The sequence below is a fragment of the Zingiber officinale genome, chromosome 10A (assembly GCF_018446385.1).
Source record: "Zingiber officinale cultivar Zhangliang chromosome 10A, Zo_v1.1, whole genome shotgun sequence".
In the NCBI taxonomy this organism is placed as follows: domain Eukaryota; kingdom Viridiplantae; phylum Streptophyta; class Magnoliopsida; order Zingiberales; family Zingiberaceae; genus Zingiber; species Zingiber officinale.
Genome location: NC_056004.1, coordinates 66,487,444 through 66,504,709, shown reverse-complemented (window position 1 = coordinate 66,504,709; position 17,266 = coordinate 66,487,444).

Sequence of the window (17,266 nt, the reverse complement as noted above, 5' to 3'; positions counted from 1 at the left end):
GGTTGTGCGACGAAGAACACGGGCTATGCCACGCCAAAATAGAGCTGTGCTGAATTCTGGGTAGATTGCAGACTGATCGTAATTCGGCTATAACTTTGTACTCCGTTAGAGTTTCGGGCTGTTCTTTGTACCAAAACGTAGAAAACTTCAAGATCTACAACTTTTCTTCAGATCCAACAGAGAGAAAGAATTGTTTGACCGTGCTAAATGGCACGATTGTGCCTCCCAACTGCGGGTTCAACTGGACCTCCACCAAGACTGCAGACTAAACTTCGATACGCCATAACTTTCGGCTCGATTTAAGCCAGGGCTCGGTCCAAGTATCAGATTGAAGATAATTTCAAGGGATACAACTTTGGTTCAGGGTGAATTATGAGAAAACCTAGTTTAATGGGTGAAAACCTAATTTACTCTACACCTGTAATCCTGGTTTTCCTGGGCAACATGGAGGAGGTATAAAAGGGTCAAGAACCATGTTCTTTGATCATCTTTGGTTCAGGGACTTCGTTCCTGTCCTTGGGAAAGGGTTATCTCCTTTAGGGGAAACCCTAGAGCTTCATCCACCGTCATCCCTCGACGTTCCGTCCATCTCCAGAGCAAGGGGGCATCTCTAAGACATCGGAAACCTCGGCAAGCATCCCTTCTTCCCTTCCTTCTCATATCAAGGGTTGTAAGTATGTTCTTCTTTATATTTTGGGGTTGTTCTTCCCCCACAATGGAGTAGATATCCTGTTCTAGAATTAGGAAGTATTTGTAATATGATGGAGATGTAGAACTATGTATATTCACCTTGTTTCTATTCGATGACTTGTCAATGTCTTGTTCATGCTTGTGTGACATGTTTATAATTCTATTCTTTGATTTATTGATGTGGAGGATTGTTGATCACGCAAAGGGGATATCTTAGAGTGTATTGACCAAGGTACCCTAGTGACAGGGGTAGCCCTTTCTGGACGTCTAAGACGTTCCCTCAAAAGGAGAAACAATCCCTTAGAAACTGCTGCTCTCGTAAAGAGAGTGCTCTAGATCGTATACCCGAGGGGTCATAGTGACAAGGGTAACCTGTTCACGGACGTCTAGGACATTCTCTTGAAAGGAGAGACAATTCCTCCATAAGGAAGTAGGTAACCGTACCAAACCTCTACCCTTATCCTTATTGTTCTTTACTAGATATGTATCCCAGTGATCTACCGAGGCACCCTCGTGACAGGGGGGTTAACCGTTACAGGATTTCACAGGGAACATCTCTACGTGATACTTAGGGATACTGGCCAATCTAACTTCCTACAAGAACATTGACATAGAGGATGAAAGCTAAGCAATCTATGTAGTATCTCCTAGTATTATAATGAAACCAAAATCCTAGAATCCATCTCCCGAAGCTCATTCCACCAAAGGTTAGTTCTTTCTCTTTCTCTCATCCTTCTCTTTCCCTTTTCAATCACCCTCATTAGTTTGCAAACGACAAAGCCAGCTTTCGACCGTCTAGATAACTTATCTTGCGACATCTCTAGTGCTTAATCAACAGTCCCTGTGGATTTGATATTTTTATTACTGACGATGAAACTGTACATTTGCGGTTGCGTAACAGGTATTATATCAACATGGTGAAGGTGGAGGCCCGTAAGGCTTAGAGAACCCAGGATGGCAGGATCCACGTCATCCAAGAGGAACCTTTACCTATAGCAAAAAAGCCTATTCTTAGCTAGAGCCCTAGAGCCAATCATTTGATGATTGTATTTTGGACTTATTGTATCATATTCTATATAAATAAAGGCATTTGGATTTTGGTTATTATACTTACTTGTATTGGTGCCAAATAAACTAAGTATAATAATTTCCTTGAGTAGATGGTTCTCACCTATATCAATCGGTTAGTTGAACCGATAGTGAGATGATATAGGGAACACTACTCTTAATCATTTCTAGTCGAGTATTAACATTCAGGGACAATGTTAATGCAATAAGACTAGCATGTAGGTCAACTCGATGACTTGATCTCACAAGTCATGGATATAGAGATATCAAGTTGACACATGGGTATACATTAGAGAATGTATACTGAATGACCCACCATGAGAAAGTATCATGGATCGTTATATGAGTGTCATATACTTTCTCATGTGGCTATTAGTATGCCTACTAGTCCTTAGACCTGAAGTCACCATGGTTCCCTACATAAGGAGTTATGTACTTTGGTTTCGTCAAACGTCACCCGTAACTGGGTGGACTATAAAGGCGATTACTAGGTATGTAACAAATTATGCGGAGGGATGTGAGTGATGTAGATGGGATCTATCCCTCCTATATGACGGGAGAGACATCGGTATTCTTGATAGAGTGAGACCACGAAGTGCATGACCATGCCCAAATGAGTCAATATAGGATATTGAGCTCATTTGATTTAGTGAGTCTACTTGGAGTTCAGGATTTAGATTGATCAGAGGATGACACGGTCTATGCCTCATATTGATCAATCTAGATGTCTAGGATAGAAGGACACTTTGTTGGTGCAACCTTAGGTCAAGGTTGACCTGTATGACCTGACTCGAGTTGACCTGACTCGAGTTGTATTTTGATGTTTGACGAGAATAGAAAAGTTCTATTCTGATGTTTGACGAGAATAGAAAAAAATTCTATTATGATGTTTGACGAGAATAGAAAAGTTGTATTCTGATGTTTGACAGAATACAAACTTGGGAGATTGTGGGTGCAATCTTTGGTCAAGGTTGACCTGGTTGACCCGAGGTAAGTCGACCTTATTCGGGAAATCCTGGTAAGTGAAGCCAGGTGAAAGTCCTGGTGAGTGAAGCCAGGCAAGGGAAAGTCCTGGTGAGTGAAGCCAGGCAGTTGGAAAATCCTGGTAAGTGAAGACAGGTGAAAGTCCTGGTGAGTGAAGCCAGGCAAGGGAAAGTCCTGGTGAGTGATTCCAGGCAAGGGAAATCCAGATAGGTCAAGGTTGACCAGACATCTGGTGAAAAGTCCAAGTATGGAAGCTTGGCATGAGAAAAGTCCAAGTATGGAGACTTGGCACGGAAAAGTCCAAGCAGGGAGCTTGGCACGGGAGAAGTCCAAGTATGGAAGCTTGGCATGGGAAGTCAGAGATGGCTCGGTAGCCCGGTAGCCCGGTAGCTCGGTAGCTCGGTAGCTCAGTAGCTCGGCAGCTCGCTCTCCGGACTAGGTCAGAGAGGGCTCGGTAGCTCGTTCTCTGGACCGGATGGAGTCGGAAAGGGCACGGTAGCTCGCTCTCCGGACGAAGTCGGAGAGAGCTCGGTAGCTCGGTAGCTCGGTAGCTCGTTAGCTCGGTAGCCCGGTAGCTCGGTAGATCGGTAGCTTTGACTAGGTCAGAGAGGGCTCGGTAGCTCATTCTCAGGACCAGGTAGGATTTAGGGCTGGGAGCTCTAAACCTGGATCAGTCTGGAGACCGATCAGGAGAAAATGCCGCAGAAGAAAAAGGGTGGTGGATCGGTCTATGGACCGATCCACATCCAATCTGATCGGTCGCCACGACCGATCAGACCATCCTCAAACCGATCAGGCTGTTGTCTGATCGGTGCAAGGATCTGTGATCGGTCTGCTGACCGATCCACAGTTAAGATCATTGTGCATGCGCTTTCTCTGATATTTTCTGATTCGCACTTCTTTTTGCCCATATCTGTTTAACCTTCTGCTGTGAGTCTTTTGGAGTTACAGGTTGCAGGTACCATATCAGTGCTTAGTTTCAAATTAAGCCTCATCAAAGGAATGAGACAGAGGATCTTTCCACTGCTTTCTCTGAGTCAAATGCATTTGAAGCAGCAACGACTACAGGTTGCGATTGGCTGTGTTTCTGGCAGTGATCAGGCGGCGATTGGCTTAACTCCTGGTGATTGGTTCGAGCTCAGAGGCACCAGTGAAGACCGTGGTTCTATTGGTGTGAGCTCAGAGAATCAGAAGAGGAAGAGAAGCGATTGGTGACGCCGTAGCTTGCAGCAGGGATTCGATGCAGGTTGGCAGCGATCCAGTGCAGGCTGATCGAATGCAGAGACATAAGAAGCAGTGTATGATGGAAAGAAGCAGAGAACGAGAAGCAAGTAAAACACTGTGTGTTTCGGTTGAGAGCTTGCTGTGTTCTTGGACTCTGTCTTCATCATCTTCGTGGCTGTGAGCTTACTTCGATTTTCTTTGAACCACTGTGATCTGTAAGTCTTGTGTGCTTCATTTTAAATCTGTTCGAAGACTTTGTGGAGAGGTTTCTCCACCGAGAAGGAGAGCTTCATTAGCCGGAGTCATCCGGGGTGTGATCTACCAAAGATCAAGGACTCGTCCACCTTACGGACACGCCGAGGAGTAGGGGCAAGTTATCCCCGAACCTCGTAAATCTGTGTGTTAGTGTGCTTGTTTCCTCTTTGTTTTAGTTTCCTAATTCCGCTGTGCTAACAAGTTTCTTTGTAGAAATTTGTGTTTAAGTTTTTAAGAGGCTATTCACCCCCCCTCTAGCCATCTAAGATCCCAACAAGTGGTATCAGAGCGTGGTGCTCTTCATCTGTACTAACTTCCTAAGGAGCAAGAAGATGGCCATGAAGGAAGGATTCAGCACCAACAGACTACCCTTCTTCGATGGAGCAGATTTCCAGTATTGGAAGAGCCGCATGGAGTATTACCTCAAGACTGATATCTCCATGTGGTTCTCGGTCAAGGAAGGATTCACACCACCGAAGGAAGAAGAAGGTAAGGAACTCGATTCATCAAGGTGGTCTACCGAACAAACTCGTAAAGGGCAAGCCGATGCCAAGGCGGTAGTCACCTTACAATGTGGGATTGCCAAGGACCAACTCGTCAAGGTAGGTACATTCTCGAGTGCAAAAGATTTATGGAACAAGCTTATCGAGCTCCAAGAAGGAACTCGAGATTCTCGAATAGCCAAGAGGGACCTATTCTTGAATCAACTACAAAATCTCACCATGAAGGAAAACGAAACGGTAAGTGAACTACATGGGAGGATCAAAGAGATCATCAATGGTCTCCATTCCGTGGATGAACGCATGGAGAATCGCGATCTTGTAAGGTACGCTCTAAAAGCCTTTCCGAGGAGTGCCTTGTGGTCATCTATGGTAGATGCCTACAAGGTCTCTAAGGATCTTTCAATTGTAAAGTTAGATGAATTCTTTTGTGAAATGGAACTTCATGAACTTGCTAACAAAGGTCAAAAGGAGAAAGGTATAGCTTTGGTTGCAGGAGAAAAGAGCAAGGATGGGAGAAGAAAGAAAGAAAAGAAGAAGGAGAAAGAGATTCCTTTATCTTCATCCTCCTTCGAGTCCGATGATGAAGGTGGATCATCATCAAGTGAGATGGCAAATTTTGTGAGGAGGATCATGAGAAGAAGCAGGAGATACAAAGGTAAAACTGTAGATCAAAATATTGATAAGTCTAACGTTACTTGCTATGAGTGTAGCAAGAAAGGACACTATCGGAGCGAGTGTCCAAAGCTAAAAAGGAAGGAGGAAAGAGCCAAGAAGAAGAAAGCTCTCAAGGCCACTTGGGATGAATCTTCCTCAAGCTCATCGGAGGAGGAAGAGAAGAAGGAGAAGAGTACTCGGCAATTGGCACTCATGGCAAGGGAGGAGTCCGAGTCAGAGTCCGAGAGTGATGACTCAAGCACTTCAGCCGCGGCTTCATCATCTTCGGATGATGAAGAGGTAACCTCTTCTCACTTAGAAAAATGCTATAAGACTATTACACATTTGTCTACTTTGCTTAAAAATTCAAAAACAGAAAATAAATCATTAAAAGAAGAAGTAGAAAACTTGAGGGCCCTTAGGGAAGATGAGGTTGATGACCTACATCTAGAGGTCCTTGAGGATGAGAACAAGGCCTTGAAGGGTGAGGTTGAGAAACTCAAGAAAATGCTTGAAAAATTCTCAACTAGCTCTAAGACCCTAGACATGATTCTAAATGCCCAAAGGGCGGTCTACAACAAGGCTGGATTAGGATACCAACCTAAGGAGTCTAGCTTTATTTCTTTAGTGTCAAGAACCCAATTTCATAGATCGCATGTTTCTAGGGTTCATGAGACTAGGAAGAAGGTAACAAAGGCATGGGTGCCTAAGTCTTTCATTGTAGATGCATTAGGTCCCAAGATTTGGGTACCTAAAACATCTATCTTTCGTGTCTTGTAGGCATTGGTAAAGGGGGAGCGTCTATCAACTTGGTTTGTTGATAGTGGATGCTCCAAGCACATGACCGGGGACAAGTCACTATTTTCTACCATTCAAAACAAAAATAGAGGTAATGTGTCATTTGGTAACAATGGTAGTCTTAAGGTTATAGGAGTTGGAGACATTCATATATCCGAATATCTCCAAATCAAGAATGTCCTTCTAGTCAAGGGGATGACTTTTAATCTCCTAAGTGTCAGTCAATTGTGTGATACGGGTTACACAATTGAGTTTCATTCAAGTCAATGTCTAGTAAAAAACATTGACACACTTGACACGGTACTAGTAGGCACAAGGGTAGATAACATTTATCAAGTTTCTTTTAAAAGTGCTACTAATGCTCTTGCTAAGTGTTTCATGTCAAAAGAAGAAGAATCGTGGCTTTGGCATAGGAGGTTGGCTCATGTGAACATGAAGAATATCCGAAAGCTGGTCAACAAAGGGTTATGCGAGGCTTACCAAGCATCAAGTACCAAAAGACCAAATTGTGTGATGCATGTCAGAAGGGTAAGCAAACTAAAGCGCCTCATAAAGGTAAAAGCGCTGTAAGTACAACTACTGCCTTAGACTTATTACATATGGATTTGTTTGATTGCAGTAGTATTATTTCATTAAATGGAAGTAGATACTGTTTAGTGATTATTGATGACTTTACTAGGTATACATGGACTTTCTTTTTGAAAACTAAGGATCAAACCATAGATATTTTTATTTCCTTTTGTAGAAGAACTGAAAATGAAAAATCAACAACAATGAAAACCATTAGGAGTGATCATGGTGGGGAATTTTAAAATCATAGGTTTTTAGAATTATATCAAGAAAAGGGATATATGCATGAGTTCTCTACTCCAAGGACCCCACAGCAAAATGGGGCTGTGGAGAGAAAGAACCGAGTCTTACAAGAGGCTGCACGAAGTATGCTCAATGAGTACTCACTACCGAGTTACTTATGGGCTGAAGCTGTAAATACAGCTTGCTATGTGCAAAACCGAATCCTGATATATAGGTTTTTAGGAAAGACTCCCCATGACCTTTGGTTTGGAAAACCCCCTACAATTAAACATCTTAGGGTGTTTGGTTGTAAGGTGTTTATCTTGAACACCAAGGACCATCTTGGAAAATTTTCGGCCAAGGCTGATGAAGGGATACTTGTCGGGTACTCGCTCACCAGCAAAGCCTATCGAGTCTACAACAATAGGACTAAATTGATTGAAGAGTCCTCTGATGTAGCTTTTGAAGAAATCCCTAACTTAAATGATTAATCAAGGGATGTAGGAGATATTCAATTAGAACTTAGAAGGCTAAGTTTGAATGATCAAAATGAAGAAAGAGTTGAGGTTGACTCTGATGACGATGAGCAAAGGCAACAAAGAACTCAATCTGATCCTTTGCCTGATATTGAGTCCTTGCCTGTGCCTAGTGAGACCATTCATGAGGCACCACCAACACCAAGACAATCTAGGATAGCCACTAGTCATCCCCAAGACCAAATTGTGGGAGACATCCAACAAGGGGTTAGGACTAGGTCATTCTTTAGAAATGAGTCTAATGAAGTCTCATTGATTTCAGAGATTGAACCAAAATTAGTTGATGAGGCATTGCGCGATCCTGATTGGATCATAGCTATGCAAAATGAGTTAGGTCAATTTGAAAGGAGCCAAGTGTGGGACTTAGTTCCTAGACCTAAGAAGACCACCATTATTGGAACTAAATGGGTCTTCAAGAATAAGTTAAATCAAAAGGGAGAAGTTGTAAGAAACAAGGCAAGACTTGTAGCCAAGGGCTATAGTCAAGTCGAAGGTCTCGATTATGATGAGACTTATGCTCCCGTGGCCCGATTAGAGTCCATTCGTTTGATGCTAGCTTTTGCTGCACATAGAGGTTTCAAGCTCTATCAAATGGATGTTAAATCTGCCTTCTTAAATGACATTATTAAAGAAGAAGTCTATGTTGAACAACCACCGGGGTTTGTGAATACCGAAGCTCCAAACCACGTGTACAAGCTCAAGAAAGCACTTTATGGGCTTAAACAAGCACCACGAGCTTGGTACGAAAGGTTGTCAACATATTTACTAGAAAAGGGTTTTGTAAGAGGCCAAATAGACCCTACACTATTTCTGCGTAGAGATGGTGAAAACATTTTTGTAGCCCAAGTGTATGTCGATGACATAATTTGTGGCTCAAATAACAAGGGCTATTTGAATGAATTTATTTCTCAGATGGAAAGTGAGTTTGAGATGAGTCTAGTAGGAGAATTGACATTCTTCCTTGGACTTGAAATCAAACAAACTCGAGATGGAATTTATGTCCATCAGACAAAATACACTCAAAAGATGCTCAAAAAATTCAGAATGAGTGACTCTAAGGAAGTATCCACTCCAATGGTGACAAACACTCGTCTTGACAATGATGAGAGTGGGAAACCAGTTGATCTAACGCAATATAGAAGCATGATCGGTAGTCTTCTATATCTCACAGCTAGTCGACCGGACATACTGTTTACTGTGGGCATGTGCGCTAGATATCAAGTTTGTGCCAAGGAATCTCATTTAACTACAGTTAAGAGAATTCTAAGATATCTCAAGGGCACAATTAGAGTAGAACTGTGGTACCCTCGTACGGAGTCTTTTGATTTGATAGGCTATACCGATTCCGATTATGCTGGATGCAAATTGGATCGGAAAAGCACTAGTGGGGGTTGCCAATTTTTAGGTTCATCATTAGTTAGTTGGTCAAGTCGGAAGCAACATTGTGTTGCTCTCTCCACAATCGAGGCTGAATACATTGCCATGGGAGAGAGTGTATCACAATTGTTGTGGATGATCCATACTCTAGAAGATTATGGACTTTCGTATAAGGGAGTGCAAGTGTTGTGTGACCACATCAGCACAATAAACCTAACAAAAAACCCAGTCCATCATTCAAGAACCAAACATATTGAAGTGTGTCACCACTTCATTAGAGATCACGTAGCTAGGGGAGACATTGCACTCACCTATGTTGAGTCAAAGTCAAACCTAGCCGATATTTTCACCAAACCTCTTCCGGAAAATGAATTTAGTCATTTGAGGAGAGAATTGGGAATGTGTTTGGCTCAATAGGCCATTAGGACTTTATCATGATCAATGAGGACAGTTAAAACAACAAGAGAAATTGGGAAATTAATTTGGGCAACTTGGGGACATCTCACACAATCTATAAGGTTTAACAAATGATTTTTGTTTGCTAGAAATAGGGTGAGATGCTAGGATCAGCCGAATTATTCAAAATGTATCATACATCTCTTGAATAATTAGGTTGAAGAGACATCAATTGAGTATGGGGAAGACCATTACATAATTCATGTGTATTTGGTTCCTAGATCTTACTCATATATTGCAACCAAGGAAACTTGGTTGGATCTTTTCCTATAAATCATGTAACCTTGATTGTTGGACTGTTTGATACCTTTGATCGATACCTTTCGTGATTTTGTTTGAAACTAGGATAAGTCATTGAAATTATGATAGAAATTTGGATATATTTTGACAAACTTGAAACTGAATCTTTAGGACTATAGACAATTTAAGACCATAGGACCTCATCGCTGGGAAATAGTTATGCATATAGACTCTTCAGGGTCTAGATACTGAACTTGGAAGGTTTACTGGAGGAACTTCTACGAATTAACTACGAATTTCAGTTACTAAATTTCAGTATCAGACACTGATCGGTCTACAGACCGATCAGGAGAGGGTGGATCGGTCTGTCGACCGATCCAAAACCTCTCCAGACCTTTCTGTTTGATATCTGATCGGTCCAGCGACCGATCAGGTTTTTTTCGTACACCAGGAAGCCTACTGATTGTCTTCTGATCGGTCTACAGACCGATCAGGAAGTTCCCTGATCGGTCCAGGGAGGTCTGGATCGGTCACTGGACCGATCCAGAGAAGTGTGGATCGGTCTGGTGACCGATCAGAGCGTGCCAAAATGCTGATTTTCGACTGTGTTGTCTAAAATTTCAGCTGAAAGTTAAAACACAGTTTGTGTTTTGGATTTCTAAAGGTTTGAAACTCTCCGAGACATTGTTGGTGCAATGGTCAAGGGGGAGTTGACCTTTAGGGGGAGTCTTACCTATTGGTCAGGCGGGAGTTGACTTTTAGGAGGAGTTTTTACTCGTCATGATTAGTGATATGAGGGATTATCACTAAGTTGATTATTGACTTTAGTATCAAGGGGGAAATTAAGGGTTTGAATGAAAGGTATGGGATTTTCATTAGGAAGAAACTCTTGACCTTGAATCACTCTTTTTGATGTGTGTCAAAAAGGGGGAGAATGGGAGAATGTCCAAAGAATATTCAAGGAAGAACATTGGAAAACCTAAGTTAGGTTATCGGGTTAACCTAACTTGATTATGGTTTTTGTCAAACATCAAAAAGGGGGAGATTGTTGGTGCAACCTTAGGTCAAGGTTGACCTGGTTGACCTGACTCGAGTTGTATTTTGATGTTTGACGAGAATAGAAAAGTTCTATTCTGATGTTTGATGAGAATAGAAAAAAATTCTATTATGATGCTTGACGAGAATAGAAAAGTTGTATTCTCATGTTTGACAGAATACAAACTTGGGAGATTGTGGGTGCAATCTTTGGTCAAGGTTGACCTGGTTGACCCGAGGTGAGTCGACCTGATTCGGGAAATCCTGGTAAGTGAAGCCAGGTGAAAGTCCTGGTGAGTGAAGCCAGACAAGGGAAAGTCCTGGTGAGTGAAGCCAGGCAGTTGGAAAATCCTGGTAAGTGAAGCCAGGTGAAAGTCCTGGTGAGTGAAGCCAGGCAAGGGAAAGTCCTGATGAGTGATTCCAGGCAAGGGAAATCCAGATAGGTCAAGGTTGACCAGACATCTGGTGAAAAGTCCAAGTATGGAAGCTTGGCACGAGAAAAGTCCAAGTATGGAGACTTGGCACGGAAAAGTCCAGGCAGGGAGCTTGGCACGGGAGAAGTCCAAGTATGGAAGCTTGGCATGGGAAGTCAGAGAGGGCTCGGTAGCTCCCGAAGAGTCTTCTAGCTCAGCTCTAGCTCAAGAGCTCTCGAGGGCAGCTCGCCTCCCGGGACTAGGTCGAGAGGGCCCTGTAGCTCTCTGGACCGGATGAAAGGGCTCGGTAGCTCGCCTCCTCGGAGAGAGCTCTGGCCCGAGCAGCCGAGCTCTGTTAGCTCCCAGAGCTCGCTCCTGTAGCTCAGAGGTTTGACTAGGTCAGAGAGGGCTCGGTAGCTCGTTCTCAGGACCAGGTAGGATTTAGAGCTGGGAGCTCTAAACCTGGATCAGTCTGGAGACCGATCAGGAGAAAATGCGGCAGAAGAAAAAGGGTGGTGGATCGGTCTATGGACCGATCCACATCCAATCTGATCGGTCGCCACGACCGATCAGACCATCCTCAGACCGATCAGGCTGTTGTCTGATCGGTCCAAGGATCTGTGATCGGTCTGCTGACCGATCCACAGTTAAGATCATTGTGCATGCGCTTTCTCTGATATTTTCTGATTCGCACTTCTTTTTGCCCATATCTGTTTAACCTTCTGCTGTGAGTCTTTTGGAGATACAGGTTGCAGGTACCATATCAGTGCTTAGTTTCAAATTAAGCCTCATCAAAGGAATGAGACAAAGGATCTTTCCACTGCTTTCTCTGCGTCAAATGCATTTGAAGCAGCAACGGCTACAGGTTGCGATTGGCTGTGTTTCTGGCAGTGATCAGGCGGCGATTGGCTTAACTCCTGGTGATTGGTTCGAGCTCAGAGGCACCAGTGAAGACCGTGGTTCTATTGGTGTGAGCTCAGAGAATCAGAAGAGGAAGAGAAGCGATTGGCGACGCCGTAGCTTGCAGCAGCGATCCGGTGCAGGCTGATCGAATGCAGAGACATAAGAAGCAGTGTATGCTGGAAAGAAGCAGAGAACGAGAAGCAAGTAAAACGCTGTGTGTTTCAGTTGAGAGCTTGCTGTGTTCTTGGACTCTGTCTTCATCATCTTCGTGGCTGTGAGCTTACTTCGATTTTCTTTGAGCCACTGTGATCTGTAAGTCTTGTGTGCTTCATTTTAAATCTGTTCGAAGACTTTGTGGAGAGGTTTCTCCACCGAGAAGGAGAGCTTCATTAGCCGGAGTCATCCGGGGTGTGATCTACCGAAGATCAAGGACTCGTCCACCTTACGGACACGCCGAGGAGTAGGGGCAAGTTATCCCCGAACCTCGTAAATCTGTGTGTTAGTGTGCTTGTTTCCTCTTTGTTTTAGTTTCCTAATTCCGCTGTGCGAACAAGTTTCTTTGTAGAAATTTGTGTTTAAGTTTTTAAGAGGCTATTCACCCCCCCTCTAGCCATCTAAGATCCCAACACACTTGTCATATATTGTGAGGAGTCACAATTAATAGTCACAAGGTGATGTTGGATCTCAACATTTCTTGTAACTTGGGTAGCAATGATGTATTGCTAGATGCCGCTCATTGCTTATGTTTTTAAAGGAGTTTAGAAATATTGTCAACGTTACAAGAACCTATTGGGTCACACACAAAGAACAAGTGGATGGAGATTAGGTTCATATGATGAACCAATTGGATTAGGTTCATATGATGAACCAATTGGATTCGGATTGTTTTAAATTAGACTTATTGAGTTAGACTCAATTAGATTCAATTGTTGAATGAGTCTAATTTAAATTTGATTCATAAAGTCAATTTATATTAATGAATTGAGATTCATTAGATTGAAATTGGCTTGGATCAAAGAATGAATTCAACTCAACATGGAAGAGATTTGGTCAATTTTGACTTAACCAAAATGGGAAGTTGAAACATCAAGTTTGACTTGATGAATTGCCACTTCATGGAGGATGACTCATCCTACATGGTAGCCACATCATCTCCACCTCATGAGGTGTGCCACCTCATGGAGGTTACACCTCCCATTCCATTTAATGTGGCCGGCCACATTAAATGGGGAGGTTACAATGGTGTGGCCGGCCACACTAATGCAAAAGGAGGTTTTGTTTTGTGGTAATTGATGTGTGTTAATGCATCATCTTCTTCCTTAGCTTCCTCCTCCTCCTTACTACTGTTTCCGTGGGGTTTCATGGAGGGTGAAGATGTGTGAGTTGTGTTCCATGAAAAAGGGTGAAGTGAAGGTCACAAAGGAGGGTACCTAGTGGATTATGTGAGATCCCTTTTCTTTCTCTCCTTTCTCCCCTTTTTAAATCCTACTCGAAAGCCCTAGAAAGTGCTAGCACACTTGGGTGCTCTCTTCTCCATCCTTGTGTGTTAGAGAAAACACCTTGTTCGTGTGGATATCACTAGAGAGTTGTCTACGTTGACAACTTCGAGATCCGGCGTACCATTGGACGAGCGGGATTTGTGAGGGCACGCTTCGAAGGTAAAATGTTTTTCCTTTGTAGATCTACTGTAGATCTTAGTTTAAAACCGTACTCGTGTTTTCGGAAAGCTTTCTTCGCACGAGATCCAATGGCTAGGGTGATTCGGAGTTTCCGCGACGCGAAAACGCGGTTTTCGCGGCCCGAAAAACCCAACAGTGGTATCAGAGCCACGTGCGAAGACTTGTACGAGTTTAATTAGTATTTTTATGAAAAATATGCATACTGTAACATTCTGTGAATTTCCTAATTTTTATGATTTTATGGGTATTTTTCTCGTAGAAGCGAAGCACAAGTGTTTTTACCCTAAAATCTGTAAAATTATGAAAAATTACAGAAAAATTATGAAAAATATATATAATTTTGAATTTTATATTATTTTTGTGATAGTCATGGCCCAAAGACCCAATTCGATTGGACAATTGTGTTGTAATTCATAATACGGCCTGCGTGCCGTTATGTGATGTGCGTGCTTGTGTTTTTATTTTTTTTATTTTATTTTCGTGACCTGTGCGTCGTGCCTTTCTCTTATATTCTGGTTGTAAATTAGATTTAGACTCGAATGTAACTCGAGTTTCAAAAATTGTAATGTACAAAATTGGAGCTGTGGAAGGTCCACTCAAGACGGAGTTACGAGGAGGGCGCGAGCAACACAAGGTGATCAAACGAAGAAGCTTGAGAAGCTATTGACCTTAGGTTGACCATCCGATCTTCTCATTGGCTTGAGAAGATCGTAGTAGGGCCATGACATAATCACAAAATATTTGATTAATTATTTAGTTAATTGTTTTGTGTGTATGTGATGCATGCTAGTTAATTAACTAATTAATTAGTGCCTTACGATTAGATTAGATCTAAGTCGTGCACATGATGCACCCTTCGATTAGATTAGATCTATCGAGTATATGATACGCATCATCGTTTAGATTAGATCCAAATCACGTCAACTCGTAATGCCTACCATGCTGTGATACCTACCACTACCTCGATCGCATGTTGTTGTTGAATCTGCCAAAGCAGAGCAACACATACTATCTTGGTAGGGTACGGAGGGACAATCTTGGTCCCGCCTATCAACGCATGGGTGAGTACAACTCAATTAGATTGAGTATTCCTAGTTAACTCGGTTGGATCGAGTATAACTATAGGCATTCTTCCAACGGTTGGAAAGATAGGTCAAAATCACATATATATTAACTCTCGGGCGTATTAGCCAAAGCTAACTCGAGTTTTAATATAAATGCGGATATTGATTCTATAAACAAGAGTTGCATAGAGATGTAATTGGTAATTGTTACCTACCGATCATACTAAGTCTTGGGCGTATTAGCCAAAGCTAACTCAAGGGTTAGTATGATGTGGATCTTGTCCCACAAGAATTATAGAATTCAGTGGGAGCATCATTTAATTAAAGGCCTAATTAAATGATTTTAAAAGAATATGATATTTATTTCTACAAATTTTCTGTTGTAGATAACCACGACGTCGAATACGAACTCTTTCTCCCTGCGTTCTGTCCTTAAGAAGGACAAGCTCAACGGAGCAAATTTCCGGATGCTGGGAATCGAGAATAGTTCTCACCAGAACGAAGCGCATTCTGGAGCAGCCCATTCCGGAGGCTCCTCCTGCCACTGCCACGCGAACAAACCGAGATGCTTACAAGAAGCATCAAGATGACGCATTAGATGTGTCCTGTCTTATGCTCGCGACCATAAACTCTGAGCTTCAGAAGCAACATGAGTTGATGGGCGCTTACGATATGGTTGAACATCTTTGACAAGCAAGGCACTGGAAGAGGAACTCCAAAGAATACCTGGAAGATCTTAAGAAGAAGAGAAATAAGATTTCTACTTCAGGTATACATGTTATAGAAGTCAACCTCTCTATTTCTTCATCGTGGGTATTAGATACCGGATGTGCTTCGCACATTTGTACTAATGTACAACCGCTGAGGAATAGCAGGGCATTGATGAAGGGTGAGATAGACCTACGAGTAGGCAATGGAGCACGGGTTGCTGCTATTGCTGTAGGAACTTACCATCTATCTCTTCCCTCTGGGCTTGTACTAGAATTAGATGATTGTTATTATGTGTCTTCCTTGACCAAGAACATAATTTCAGTTTCTTGTTTGGACAAGAAAGGATTTTCGTTTATAATAAAGAACAAATGTTGTTCCGTCTATTTAAACGATATGTTCTATTGTAGTGCACCTCTGATAAACGGACTCTATATTCTAGATCTTGAGAGCCCTATCTATAACATAAATACCAAGAGGTTCAAGTCAAATGACCTGAACCAAACCTACCTCTGGCACTGTCGCTTAGAGCGCTTCTCCCAGCTCCATAAGGATGGTATGCTGGACTCATTTGATTTTGAATCATATGAGGTATGCGAGTCATGCCTACGAGGCAAGATGACCAAGACTCCCTTTAGTGGGCACAGCGAGAGAGCGACTGATTTGTTAGGATTCATACATAGTGATGTATGTGGCCCTTTCAATGTCGCTGCTAGAGGCGGTTATAGGTACTTCATCACATTTACTGATGACTTCAGTAAATATGGTTATGTGTACTTGATGACACATAAGTCTGAATCCTTTGAAAAGTTCAAAGAATTCAAGAATGAAGTACAGAACCAGCTTGGCAAGAGTATTAAGATACTTCGATCCGATCGAGGTGGAGAATACCTTAGCCATGAGTTTCGTGACTACCTAGCTGAGTGTGGGATTCTATCCCATCTCACTCCTCCTGGAACACCATAGTGGAATGGTGTAAGGAGGAATCGTACCCTATTAGATATGGTACGATCTATGATGAGTCACACAGATCTTCCGACATACTTATGGGGCTATGCTCTAGACACGGCAGCTTTCATTCTCAACCGAGTTCCATCCAAGGCCCTGATAAAGACACCATATAGGATATGGACTGGGAGAGATGCCCAGGTGTCTTTCATGAGGATTTGGGGTTGTGAGGCTTATGTTCGACGTCAAGTCTCAGACAAGTTAGGACCCAAATCCGACAAGTGCTATTTTATTGGATATCCCAAGGAAACTAAGGGATATTACTTCTACATTCCCAGTTAGCACAAGGTAGTTGTGGCAAAGACTGGGGTCTTTCTAGAAAGGGACTTTGTTTCTAGAAAGACTAGTGGGAGCGCGTTCGATCTTGAAGAAGTTCAAGATGTGAACAATAGCACTGATGCCTCGATGGAAATTGAACTGGAACCACAAAGTGTTGTGGATGATGTTGTTCCACAAGGAGTTAAGGAACAACAACCAGTTCAAGTAGACATACCTCTTCGTAGGTCTGATAGGGTACGTCGTCACCCTGAGAGATACTCATTTCTCTTGTCTGACCATGATGACTTTATGTTCATAGAGGATGAGCCTACCACCTATCAGGAAGCTGTGATGAGACCAGATTCCGAGAAATGGCTAGAAGCCATGAGATCTGAGATGGAATCCATGTACACCAACCAAGTATGGACTTTGGTTGATCCACCTGAAGGGGAAAACCCATTGGGTGTAAGTGGGTCTTTAAGAGAAAGACTGACATGGATGGACTTATCTATAAGGGTCGCTTGGTAGCTAAAGGTTTCAAACAGATTCATGGTATTGACTATAATGAAACCTTTTCTCCAGTAGCGATGTTTAAGTCCATTCGGATCATGCTTGCTATTG